The 14,147-nt window shown below is 34.3% G+C and overlaps 1 protein-coding gene across 1 annotated transcript in view; it reads left to right on the plus strand.

Moving 5' to 3' along the window:
• Positions 1 to 14,147, plus strand: part of KCNH7 (potassium voltage-gated channel subfamily H member 7) — a 480,501-nt gene that overhangs the window by 201,566 nt on the left and 264,788 nt on the right.

The raw sequence follows: 14,147 nt of genomic DNA on the forward strand, positions 1-14,147 counted from the left end.
ATTTTTTAATTCTCAAACTATAATCATTCTTTCATCAAAACTTCCCCAAATGCTCATAATTTGAACACTATGTTTTGCCTTGTTAAATTGTTTCAGCATAACTGTAAACACATATTAAAATCTCTGGTTTGTTACTTATTGCTTTTCCATTTACTTAGTGCTACTCCAGCCTCTTGTTATTTATTTTCCATTTTACCACAATGGCAAGAAAATAGTTGCCTGCTGTTGTGAATTTTAAGTTAAGTCAATGTCACTGTAGTCCTAAAGCATATCTGTGGCTTCCAATGAACATGTGTAGATGGTGTAGTTGTTTCTGCTGCCATGTCTCTGGGAGTTATGAAAGTGTGACACAAATAAAAGAGGCATCCTGGCAGTAGAAGTGATCCTGCCCATATAATTAAAATATTGACAACAATGCACCACTTCATGAGCCCACATGCATGTTATACCTTTTCTTGTGAAAGCACAGTATATAGCTAGGTTGGAAATCTTTCAGGTAACTGCATAATTCAAAAATGTATGTTGTGTGCCTATTGTATATAAGACATTGCAAGGGTCATGATGGATACAGAGAAAGATTCAGAGACAAAGTTAACCATAAGGGCCTTATAATCAATTTGTTAAAAAAAAAAAGAAAAGAAAAAAACCTGTGCACTGCCTATGAGAGACCCACCTCAGACAAAAAGACCTACACAGACTAAAAGTGAAGGCACAGAAAAATTATGCTAAGCAAATGGAAAGGAAAAACAGATGGGATAGCGATACTTATATCAGACAAAGTAGACTTCAAAACAAAAGCCATAAAAAGAGACACTGAAGGACACTTCATAATACTCAGGGGGAGAATACATCAAGAAGTCATAAACATTGTAAACATATATGCAGCCAACATAGGAGCACCCAAATATATAAGGAAAATCTTGGAGGACTTCCAGAAAGACATAGACAGCAACACACTTATACTAGGGGAATTTAACACCCCACTGTCAAAAATGGATAACTCTTCTAGACAAAATATCAACAAAGATATTGAGGCATTGAACAATGCCCTAGATCGAATGAACTTAATTGATATATATAGCACCTTTCAGCCCAAAGCAAAATACACATTCTTTTCAAATGCATATAGAACAGCTTTAAAGATAGGCCACATAATGGGACACAAAACAAACCTCAACAAATTCAAGAAAATTGAAATCATATCAAGCATTTTCTCAGACCACAAGGGCCTGAAGCTAGAGACCAACCTCAAGGGAAAAATAAACATGCAAATTCATGGAGATTGAATAGCATGCTATTGAACAATGAATAGGTTAATAATAAGATTATGGAAGAAATCAAAACATTTGTGTAAACAAATGAAGATAAGCACATAAGAGTCCAAAACTTACAGGACACAGCAAAGGTATTCCTGAGAAGGAATTTGATAGTGATACAGGCCTACCTAAAAAAAGTAGAAATGTTCCAAATAAACAACCTAACCCTACATCTACAAGAACTTCAGGAACAACAACAAATAAAGCCCAGACTGAGTAGAAGGAAAGAAATAACCAAGATCAGAGAAGAATTAAACAACATAGAGATTAAAAGAACAATCCAAAGATCAAAATACAGGAGTTGGTTCTTTGAAATGATTAAAGAAATCAACAAGCCTTTAAGCATCCTCATCAAGAAAAACAGAGGACCCAAATAAACAAAGTCAGAAATGAAAGAGATGAGATTACAACTGATACCACAGAAATACAAAGAATTGTAAGAAATCATTACAAACAACTATATGCCAAAAAATCTGAAATCCTAGTAAAATGGACAAATCTCTAGAAAAGTATAATCTCCCAAAACTGAATGAAGAAAAGGCAGAAAGCCTGAGCAGACTGATAACAGCTGATGAAATCAAAGCAGTAATCAAAAAACTCCTAACACACAAAAGCCCTGGACCAGATGGTTTCATAGGAGAATTTTATAAAACATTTAAGGGAGAGCTAATCCCTATCTTTCTCAGACTATTTCAAAACATCCAAGAAGAAGGAAGACTGCCAAACTCTTTTTATGAAGAGTTTGCCAATTCCAAAACCAGATAAAGACAAAACAAAGAAAGAAAACTACAGACCAATATCACTGATAAACACAAATGCTAAAATCCTCAACAAAATATTGACACACCACATCAAGCAATACATTAAAAAGATCATACACCATGACCTAGTGGGATTCATCCCAGAGATGCAGAGATTCATCCCAGAGATTGCATGGTACAATATATGCAAATCAGTAAATGTAAAACATCACATAAACAAAAGCAAAGATAACAATCACATGATCATATCAGTAGATGTGCAAGGTACAGCACCCATTTATGATAAAAGCCCTCACCAAAGTGGGAGTAGAGAGAACATACCTCAACATAATAAAGGCCATATATGAGAGACCTACAGCTAACATCATACTCAATGGGCAAAAACTAAAAGCTTTCCCACCAAGATCAGGAACAAGACAAGGATGTCCACTTACACCACTTCTATTCAACATAGTATTAGAAGTCCCAGGCACAGTGACCACACAAGAAAAAGAAATAAAACGCATCCAAATTGGAAAGGAGGAAGTAAAACTCTCAACTGTTTGTAGATGACATGATAGTTACATAGAAAATTCTATGGACTCCACCAAAAAACTACTTGACCTAATAAGTGAATTTGGCAAAACAGCAGGATTCAAAGTCAATATTCAGAAATCGAAGGCATTTTTATACACCAACAATGAAATATCAGAAACAGAATCAGGAAAAAAAATCCCATTTGCTAAAGCAACAAGAAAAATAAAGTACCTAAGAATAAACTTAACCAAGGACGTAAAAGACCTATACTCAGAAACTACACAACACTGGTGAAAGAAATTGAGGAAGACACAAATAAATGGAAGCATATACCACGTTCATGGATTAGAAAATAAACATCATCAAAATGTCCATACTACCCAAAGCAATATTTAGATTCAACCCAATCCTTATTAAAATGCCAATGATATATTTCACAGATATAGAACAAACATTTCAAAATTGTATATGGACCATAAATGACCCCAAATAGCTGTAGCAAATTTGAGAAAGAAAAACAAAGTAGGAGGGATGACAATACGTGATACCAAACTGTATTACAAGGCCACTGTAATCAAAGCAGTATAATACTGGCATAGGAACAGATACACATATCAATGGAACAAGACAGAGGAGAGGACCCGGAATAAAACCCAAGTCTCTGTGGTCAATTAATATTCAACAAAGTGGGCAGAAGCATAAAATGGAGTAAAAATAGCCTCTTCAACAAATGGTGTTGGATGCCCTGGCTGGTGTGGCTCAGTGGATTGAGCACCAGCCTGTGAACAAATGGTGCTGGGAGACGTGGACAAGTACATGCAAAAAAAAATGAAACTCGATCACCAACTTACACCATATACAAAAAAAAATTCAAGATGGATAAAAGACTTAAATATAAATCACAACATCATAAAAGTCTTACAGGAGGACATAGGCAGGAAAATTTCAGATATTCCACACAGCAATATTTTCAATGATATGATCCCTTGAGCAAGGAACATAAAGGAAAGAATAAACAAATGGGACTTCATCCAATAAAAAACTTCTGCAAGGCTAAAGAAAACAGCAATAAAATGAAAAGGAAACCTACCGTATGTGAAAATATATTTGCCAGTAATACCTCATACAAGGTTCTGGTCTCCAAAATACATAAAGAACTCACACAACTCCACTCTAAGAAGACAAACAACCCAATTAAAAAATGGACAAAGGACCTGAACAGACACTTCTCCAAGGAGGACATAGAGAGGGACCAGGGACATATGAAAGGATGCTCAACACCACTAGCCATCAGAGAAATGCAAATTAAAATCACAATGAGATACCACTTCACACCAGTCAGAGTGGCCAACATAAACAAATCAACAAACAACAAGTATTGGAGAGGTTGTGGAGAAAAGGGAACCCTAGTGCACTCTTGGTGTGAATGCAGACTGGTGCAGCCACTGTGGAAAACAGTATGAAATTTCCTCAGGAAACTAAAATGTAACTACCTTTTGACCCAGCAATTCCAATGCTGGGATTATACCCTAAGAATCCTGAAACACCGATTCAAAAGAACCTATGCACCCCAATGTTCATATCAGCACAATTTACAATCGCAAAGTACTAGAAGCCACCTAAGTGCTCACTGGTAAATGAATGGATCAAAAAACTATGTTATATTTCCACAATCAAATACTATGCAGCAGAAAGAAAAAAGGAGTTCCTACCTTTTGCGACAGGGTAGATGGAACTGGAGAGCATTATGCTAAGTGAAATAAGCCAGGTGGTGAAAAATCAATACCATGTGATCTCACCTATAAGTGAAACCTAATCAACAAAATGAACAAGCAAGCAAAATATAACCAGAGACAATGAAATAAAGAACAAACTGACAGTAACCAGAGGATAGGGAAGAGAGGAATAATGAGGGAAAATAGAGGGAAGGGCTATCCAGAAACATATATAAAGGACATATGGACAAAGCCAAAGGGGCTAGGATGGAGGGTGGGAGGTAGGGATGGGTGGGGCGCGGGGCACTGTGGAGTGTAAATGGAGACAACTATGCTTGAACAACAATAAAAAAATAAAGAAAGAAAAAACTTAAAGTACAAAAAGCATATACAAATGAATATTAAATAGTATATAAAGCAAGTGATGAAATAATGCAAAGGTATTGTGCTCCAGCTCAGTGCCTTATATATGGAATAATCAATATACATTCATTATTGTGATTAATATACTAGTTGAGTAGTACATAGAAATGAGTGCTTTTAGAGTCTAGACAAGAGCCCTCACTGTTGAGTATTCAGGAAACTTGAACAGGTTTGTTAAGGTAAGGATCAATAGGGTTTGAGACAGTGAACTTAATCAAGACACACCCCCCATATTTAATACTTACCTGTTGAAACTTATTGGGTTCAGGAGGCTGTAGCTTCACTCTAAGGATGTACTCTGCATGGCCTCATTGTCCTTGCTTCTGAGCAAATAAAAGAAAATGACTGCTTGGGCTTCATTGAAACTAAAATGGTAAAAAAAATGTTTAAGATTTTCTAATTATGAAACTTATTTAGATGTTGCAGACTCTCTGAAATTTTTCTCTGTCGTATCTTAAAATTGTGCTTTATTATTCTGAAATATAAGAAATAACACGGAGATTCCATGTGCCCTTCACTTAATTTCCCCCAGTGGTAACATCTTGTAAAACTGCAATATAGCAAACAGGATATTATCATTGACGAGTCAATATGGAAAGCATTTCCATGACAAGTAGGATTTCTTAGGTTGCCCTTATGATTACTATTGCTTCTGTCTTGTCCCAACACCTTCCTTAACCTCTGACAACCTCTAATATCATCTCTGTTTCTGTAATTCTGTCATTTCTAAAATGTTCTATAAATAGAATAATACAATATGTACCCTTTGGTATTAGTTGTTTTTTTCTCCCACTCAGCATAGTTCCTGGACATTTATCCCTATTTTGTATGTATTGATAGGTGCTTTTATTGCTGACTAATATTCCGATGCATGGATGTATTGCAGTTTGTTCAACCATTCATCTACTGAAGAATATGTGTTATTTCTGGGATTTGGCTGTTATAAATAAAACTACTATAAAATTTCATGTACAAGATTTGTGTGAACATAAGTTTTCATTTCTCTGTGGTAAATTCCCAGGAATACAATTGCTTTATCACATGGTAGTTTCATGTATATGTGTTAAAAAACCACCAGACTGTTTCACAGGGTGGCTTTACCAGTTTACATTCTCACCCAGCAATGTGTGCATGATTCAGTTCCTCTAAATTCTCACGAGCTTTTTGTTTTCTCAGTATTTCTTATTTCAACCATTTCAGTAAATGTATAGTGAGAGTTTATTGTGGTTTTAACTTACATTTCCCTGAAAAAAAATCATTTTCATGATTTTTTTGCCATCAGTATAGCCTGTTAAGTAGAGTGAATGTTCATACCTTTTGTCTATTTTTAACTGAGCTCTTTGTTTCTTTTGCTGTTCATCTTTTTGAGTTATACAGTAGACACTAGTCCTTTGTTGGTTATGAGTTTTGTAAATATGTTCTGCCACTCTGCATCTTGCCTTTTTGTCAAAGATTTTTAGTTTTAAAGAAGTCCAAATTATCAATTTTTCTTTTGATGGGTCATGACTGTGGTGTCAAGTCTAAGAACTATTTGCCTAGTCTAGATCTTAAAGATTTTTCTCCTATGAAAAAAAATATAGCCTTATATTTTACATTTAAATGTCTGATACACTTTAAATTAATTTTTGTATAAAGTGTGAGGTTCAGGTCAAGTTTACTTGTTTCATTGGTAGGGTTTTTGCCTATGTACAGGATGTCCAATTACTTCATCTCCACTTGTTGAAAATACTACCTTTCCTCCACTGAATGGCTTCTGCAACTTTGTACAAATAAATAGGGCGTATTTGTGTGGGTCTGCTCCTGGGTTCCCTGTTCTGTTCTGTTGATTTGTTTATCTGCACCTCTCCTAATATCCCAGTAGCAATATAATAAGTCTCCAAATCATATAGACTGATGCCTCCCAATTCATTAATTTCAAAATTGTTTTCACTATTCTATTTCCTTGTTCTTTCATGTAAATTTTGAATGTTCTTATCGATATTTACTTTAAAAAACCCTGCTAAGATTTTGATAGGAATTATTTAAAACTGTATACAAATTTGGGGAGAATTGAATTCATTACTATTAAGTCTTTCAATCCATGAACATATAGGTCTCTTTATATATTTATAAATAGTTACAAATTTGCATAAATATATCATTATAATTATAGTTATAAATCTTTGGTTTCTTTTATCAGCATGGTGTAGTTTCCAGCATACAACTACTGTACATGCTTTCTAGATTTACATTTACACTTAAGTATTTCATTTTGGAGTATGATGGAAATGGCATTGTATTTTAAATTTTTGTTCACTGTAAATATGGAAATATATAATTAATTTTATATGTTTAGCTTGTATTTTGTGACCGTAATGAATTCAGTTATTAGTTAAGAAGGTTTTTGGAAGATTCCTTGAGATTTTCTATGTAGACAATCATGTTATCTACTAACAGGGATAGTTTTATTTTTCCTTTCCCATCTGGATACATTTTATTTTATTTTCTTGCCTTATAAATGAGCTAGAATTTGTAGCATTATGCCAAATAAAAATTATATGAGTGAACAGTTTTGCCTTTTCCTATCTTAGAAGGAAATTATTCAGTCTTTAACACTCTCTGATATTTAAATCTTAGTATTATCGCTTTTATTTTTGTTTTTAATGTCTGTTTGTTTTCCTTACAGATAAAGTAGAGGATTTTGAAATGTAGTATTTGTATTCATGGGCTTTGAGTTTGCTCAGGACTGGGTGTGATTTAATCCTCTGTTCCTTCCCAATAAATAGTGTTACCTTGGGCAAGCTTTAGAACCCATCTAAGCCTCACTTTATTCAGCTGTAAAAGGTGCATTGCATCTAGTCACTACATAAATTTAAAGTCAATATTTATAAAACTTTTTTCTTTTTATTTAATTTATTGGAGCAACATTGGTTAACAAATTTAAGCAGATTTCCAGTGCACAATTCCATAGCACATCATCTTTACACTGTATTGAATTCTCCTTCATAATAAAAGTATTTGCCTATCTTACAGAGTTATGAGAACTGAATGACATAAGACTGACAAAATACTTAGCACATGGTAAGAATTTCAATTTTAGCTATTTCACTGTTACTATTAGACTACAAGTATCAAATGAAAAACTGAATGAATAATATAGTTAGATCAGTGATTCTCAATGGGCATGAGGAGAATAATATTATCCCCACCCCAAGGAGCATTTAGAAATGTCTGAGGACATTTTCAGTTGCTGCAATTGGGGGTGGGGGGGCAGATGCTACTGGTATCTACCAACAGAGGTCAAGGATGCTGTTAAACATCCTACAATGCACAGAATATCCCCCATAATAAATAATTGTCTGCCCCAAAATGTTAATATAGCTATGGTTGAGAAAACCTGAATTAGATGGATAATAGATGTACTCTATATGTTGGAATATATAAAAAATACCTTACAGTTTACTAGTGAATCCTTTCTTCTCTTTAATCTTGGCCTAAACCCACCTTTTCCAGGATTCCTTCCAAATTGGCCCATCCAAATTCAGAACTTCCCTTAGCCTGGCATCCTTTAAATAATATATAATTTATACTTTTGGATTGTGACTTGGTTGCCACAGAAAGTGAATGTTTATATTCTGAGACTGCATATTCTTTGGGAATAACTCTACTTTTTTAGTACACATTGCTGATAGTCATTAAATACATCAAATACATTTAATAACTCATCTTTGATTTGACTTTTTGGGGTCTTGAATTCTGGTTACTTTTAAAATACATGTTTTTCTTTATGCTTTTTTTTTAAACTCCTCACAGTTAATGATGTAACAACTTGTCTGCCAATAAGATTCAGTAATGGTGCTATAAAATTATTCTTCAAAATGCAGCTTCTCAGATGGGACTGACAAAAGATAATGTAAAGATAAGCACTAAGAAAGATGACACACAAGACCATTTTTTTAAATCTTAAAAAATCTTTTGGCTTACATGTAAACTTACATTAGTATTTAGGTCAAAGGGGCAATCAATTACAATCATTTCTTCTCCAAGATCAGGTAGGAATTATCACATCAGCTTTCTAACAAGTCAAATGGATTAAAGAATAAGGTTTAGATGTTTGTCAACATGTAACTATTTCATATTCTCTTCCACTAGTGTAAGATGATCCAAGGAATAGTCAACAAAGCAGATACTTACCTGATAAGCTACAAGGGCAATCAATCCCCCTACCCACAGGCTCTGCTTAAGGAGACAAGAAGACCACCCTACATAAGGAAAGAATTAAGTCCTAGAAAGAAAGGCCATAAATGTGAAATATTTCCAAATAAAAACATAAGAATGAGGTTCCTCCCAACCATTAATGTGGAAAATGACACTGTAGACTGTCAGACACCAGAACAGAAGACACAGAGGAAGTATATTCTAATGTAGACAAAATGATAGGGGTTGTGAGGAATAAAGATGAAAAAATGCCCCAATGTTGGATCCTCCTGATTGAGGTCTTAATTAATTGCCTACAACAGACCCCTCCTGTAAGACTCTAGAATTAAGAAGAGTGGAGGAGGGTAAGGAGGAAGGCAGCCAAGTAGTCCCAGATTAGGCAGAGGGATTCTATGGGGAAAGAGGAAGGGTTGAGAGTTGAATTAAAAAGAGCAAAGACAAGCTCTGTTACTCAGTAGGATGTATCAGGCTGGCCTATCAAAGCACAGTGCAAAACCTGGGCCTTTGGAAGAAAATAAAATTAGTAGGTAATCAAAGAATTGGTAGGCTAATCCAGTGGGATTTTTTGGTTGCATTCATTTCAATTGATACATTGCTATAATGTGTATGAAGAAAAAAATACTTAAGAAGCAACTGAACATGGTCAGCTTATTAAAAATTGCACTGTGTGATGTGACATAATGAATTTTCATTAGTTTTTTTTTTGTTTGGCATTAAAATACTGAAGCCCTAAATCATCCAGGCCTTGAAACGAGAAAAATGTTTATCTAGACAGTGAGGAAAAGGGAATGTGAGAAACCAGCCAAGGCTAATTTTGCATGGATTAAAAAACATGATGAGGGTCCAGCAACTAGCAGTGACCAGCAATCACATGACATTGGCTCTGGTTGACAACACTTGGCAAGGGCTGTAATGAATGTCCTATAAACAGAATGATTCAGGTAAAAGCTGGAAAACTTTCAATGAAAAATCTTTCCTCAGAGGAAGGTGAATGCATTGTGTACATTTAATCAGTTCTTCATTTCTCTCTTTGGCTAAGATTCTGATTTATCCCTTTGTGGATAAAGCTGATTTTAGCCTATCTTCAGGGAATAATGTCACCTCATAAAATATTCTTGTCAAATAGGAAAATGTACTAAATAATACTACTAAACATCAATTTGGAAATGAGATATTCTATGCATGGATTTCAAAATACCCAAAATCAAAGTAGGTGCAAAAAGGAAGCTCTAATGAAATGAACATGCCTCTTCCAGCAAAGCTGAAGTGGGCTTTTGTTGCACATTTTAAAGTGAAAAACAAATTATTTTCATTAATTGTGGGTAAACAAAGAGCCCACATAGGGGGAAATATTTGATAGCTTTTTATGGCAGCAAGATGTTTCTGAAAGCATTCCTGGCTTATGGATAAGGACTCATGGTGAAGTCGAGTTTCCTCTCAGATTGCAAGAGAGCAGCAGGGTTTTCCAGCATCTTCTCAAAAGTGAGAGACTTCAAATACATAATATGATAAAGAAACAGACTATTTTGCTGATAGTTATTTTATCAGTGGTTATTTCGTACAAAATGAAATGGGGAGAATTCTAGGTCAAGATTTTCTATTTTTTCATTAGGTAACAAAGAAAAAGAAGATGTAAATAGATCACTCTTGACAAAGTTATTATCTAAAAAGAATTAGTAGAAATTGTGATTCAGATGTACCTGTCAAGGCAGCATTTCTGACCCTGTGTGGGTGAGTGTAAAATCAGCACTAAGATTTGCAAAACTTTAAGGTCAAAAATAATGACTAAACTCATCATTTTAGGGCAATAGATAATTCAGGCACCCCACATCAACCTGGAATAGGCAATAACTATACATTTATGTAGGGAAAGAGACCATAAAAAGTAGAATGGACCTATTATATTATTATCCCCATGAATAGTAATTTCATTGTGTTTGTCTCCCACTGTATTTTGAAAAACTTAAGGAAAGAGATTGTATCTTCCCTGTTTTTGTAAACTAAAGTTCATGTCATGGCACATAGTGCATTTAAATATGCACTGAGGAAATGAAATTATAGAACAACCCCAGAATATGATCTCTGTGTCAGATGTGCTAAATCAACACTGTTGTATAGAGATTTCTGTGGTGGAAATTTTAGGCACTACCCACTTTGGTAGCTTCTAGCTGCATAGAGCTTTTAAGCACTTGAAATATAACCAGTGCAACTGAGGAACTGAATTATTAATGTTATTTGATTTTAAATAATTTAAATGTAAAATTAAGTAGCCACATGTTGGACAGTGTGGTGCTACATTTTGCAAAAGAGTGAAGGAAACAAAAGTTGTTAGATATGTAATCTGCTATTTTAATACTACTTGTCTATTATCTGTCCCCATCTCAATTTATGATCTTTCATCAAGTAACAAATCAAAAAAAAATTCATATATAAGGTTAGCTTAACCAGTCTTTTCCTTGTTGACTAGTAGTAACCAAATATCACTTAGCCATCTTTTAACTATCACCTCTGTGTGTAGAGCAGAGCACAATGGAAGACACTAAGCACATAGACCTGTTGGAATCCTAGGACTGTCAAGTATTTGCAGAGTATTTGTGGGGATGTTCCTTAAACTCTCTGCATTTAGGTTCCCTCATCAGTGAAATGAGGATTATGCCCTTGGATAGGTTGTTGGGGGATTAACGACATTACCCTTAATTCTTATGGCAACGCCTGATACATAAGAGCTAGTAAATGGCAGCTGTTACTACTATGGTTGTTGTTAAAGGTAAGAATGTGCTAAATGCTGTGAGGATATTGGAGGATTTAGTATAATCCCTGATATTTTGGAGAGATTTCTAAAAATCTTTCATTTATTCTACATAGATACCAATAATGTTTCTGTCCTTTCTCAATGTGTCATGAATCCTAGTCCTTGATATAAAGATTATAGGCAACTCTACAACACCCTGTATGCTTTTGAGTGATTCCTGTCCTACTTATATCTTCACACTCTTAGAACAGGCACAGGGTACTTAGTGCTTAAAAATGATTATTGAATTTAAATGATATAAAATAGTCTTCACTGTGGCTACTTAAACAAGTAATGCCCTTATAATACACAAAAACCAGCAATAGCTACAAATAGAAAATGCAATCAAATAGATAAATGCTTCATTAACTATAGTAATACCTCATACACAACTCTTTCATTGTACACACACAAGGTAAATAAGTAATCTAGACAAAATATCAATAAATGTGAAGGATCTATGGGAAAGAAATTATCAAACTATGTAAACTATCAAGCATATAAAGAGGGCTCAAGTTAATGAAAAAGCAAACCTTGTTTCTGGATGGGGAGATGAAATGCTGTAGAGAAGCATAGGACTTTTAAAAATCAATGGTTAGTAGAGAATTTTCAAGAAAGTTGTGTAAAACAAAAATAATAAGCTTACCCTATCAAGTACTAGAATAAATTTTAGAGCTGTGATAAGCAAATCCATATAATATAATAAATAGAGGAATAGACATATAATAAGTGGGATAAAACAGATGAATTCAAAATAGCCTCCAGTAAAAATAAGAGTTTAATGTAATAACCAAGTTATGTATGTGTGTGGGGGGAAAAAACTGGTTTAGCATCTCACCTCATCCTATATGCCAGTTACTAAAAAGTACTTTATTATAATAAATTCTAGATGGATTAATGGATTGTATGAAATGACACCAAGAAACAAGAAAATCTTGTTTGTCTGTTGTGAGGAAGGTATACTGAACATCATAGAAGATAAATCCCATAGATAACAATATTTATATGCCTATAGACTCAACTTTTTACCATCATAAATGTATAAACACATTAAATTATAAACCAAAAACTGTGAAAAAAACAATTTTATAAACACAATCAAAGGGAAGTTCATAGAATGTTGCAGTTACGAATTCTTCAACTAAAGTTCTTGGCTTAAATGCTGACAGGATGATATATAACTTTTCAACCATAGGCTAATTATTTCACTCTAGTGTTTTTTCTTCAAAATAAAAATTTGTATTACTATACCTCATAGGGATAACATGACAAATACATATGTATAAAACTAGGTGAATGACCTAAAACATAGCAAAATGTTCAATAAATGTTAACTTAAAAATAAAGAATCAATATTCTTATTATATAGTTGTACATACTATGAATATTAATATTTGTCTCATATAAATGTTTCAAATAATTTTTGTTTTTTAAAGATATTATTTATTTATTTTTAGAGAGAGGGGAAAGAAGAGAGAGAGTGAGAGAAACATCAATGTGTGGTTGCTTCTCACATATGCCCAACTGAGGATCTAGCCCACAACCCAGGCACATGCCCTGACTGGGACCCAGCAAAACCCTTTGGTTTGCAGGCCGGCCTTCAGTCCACTGAGTCACAGCAGCCAGGGCTCAAATAATTTTTCAAGATCATTACTTGCTATGACTTTTATTTTTCCTATCTTTTGCAAAAAACATTATTTTTATTTAGTGAAATCCATTAGATTCTTCCTTCATGACTCTGGGGTAGAGGACTTGACAAATTTTCAGGCATCGAATAACAAAAACAGGGAGGGGAAGACAAACACATATTTATGCCAGTCTGAGTTACTGGAGGATTTAATACGTGTACTGCATGGCAATCCCTGTTATAATCAGCACCGATAAGGGAACAACGTGGCTTACCAGCAGCAGCTCTGCCCACAGCTTGCCGAAGGCTCTGTGAAGCCCTCCATCAGTCCACACGGTCTTCATCATTGTTTGTTCAGTTAATGAGGCTTTCCCCCTCGAAGCAAAGATCTCCTTAACTCTAAATCCTGTTTGTGCAAAAAAAAAAAAAAAAGGGGAAGTAAACTCATATAGTGATTATTCCTTATGGATGCCATGACTTAATTCCTATCTCAGTATTTAACTATCTTTATTTTCTGATTTAAAATAGAAAAAAAAAGAGGAAGAGTGTGGAAAGGGGCAATAGAAATTACACTGTGATGATATAAAGACTTTAAATTCTTGTCAGAGTTAAAACCCATCTTAAAAGTCAACTGATGGTTCAAAGGAAATAACTACATGGAATCTGATCAAGACATGTATGGGATGAATCTTGTTATTACCCTCAACATTGCAGGATAACAAATCTCAGCACAGTTAGGGTTCGTGCTTGTTTGGTATGTTCTGTCAGGCATAGGTCGAAACAAGTCTGAAAAAATGGGTT

The sequence above is a fragment of the Phyllostomus discolor genome, chromosome 4, assembly GCF_004126475.2.
Source record: "Phyllostomus discolor isolate MPI-MPIP mPhyDis1 chromosome 4, mPhyDis1.pri.v3, whole genome shotgun sequence".
Classification (NCBI taxonomy): domain Eukaryota; kingdom Metazoa; phylum Chordata; class Mammalia; order Chiroptera; family Phyllostomidae; genus Phyllostomus; species Phyllostomus discolor.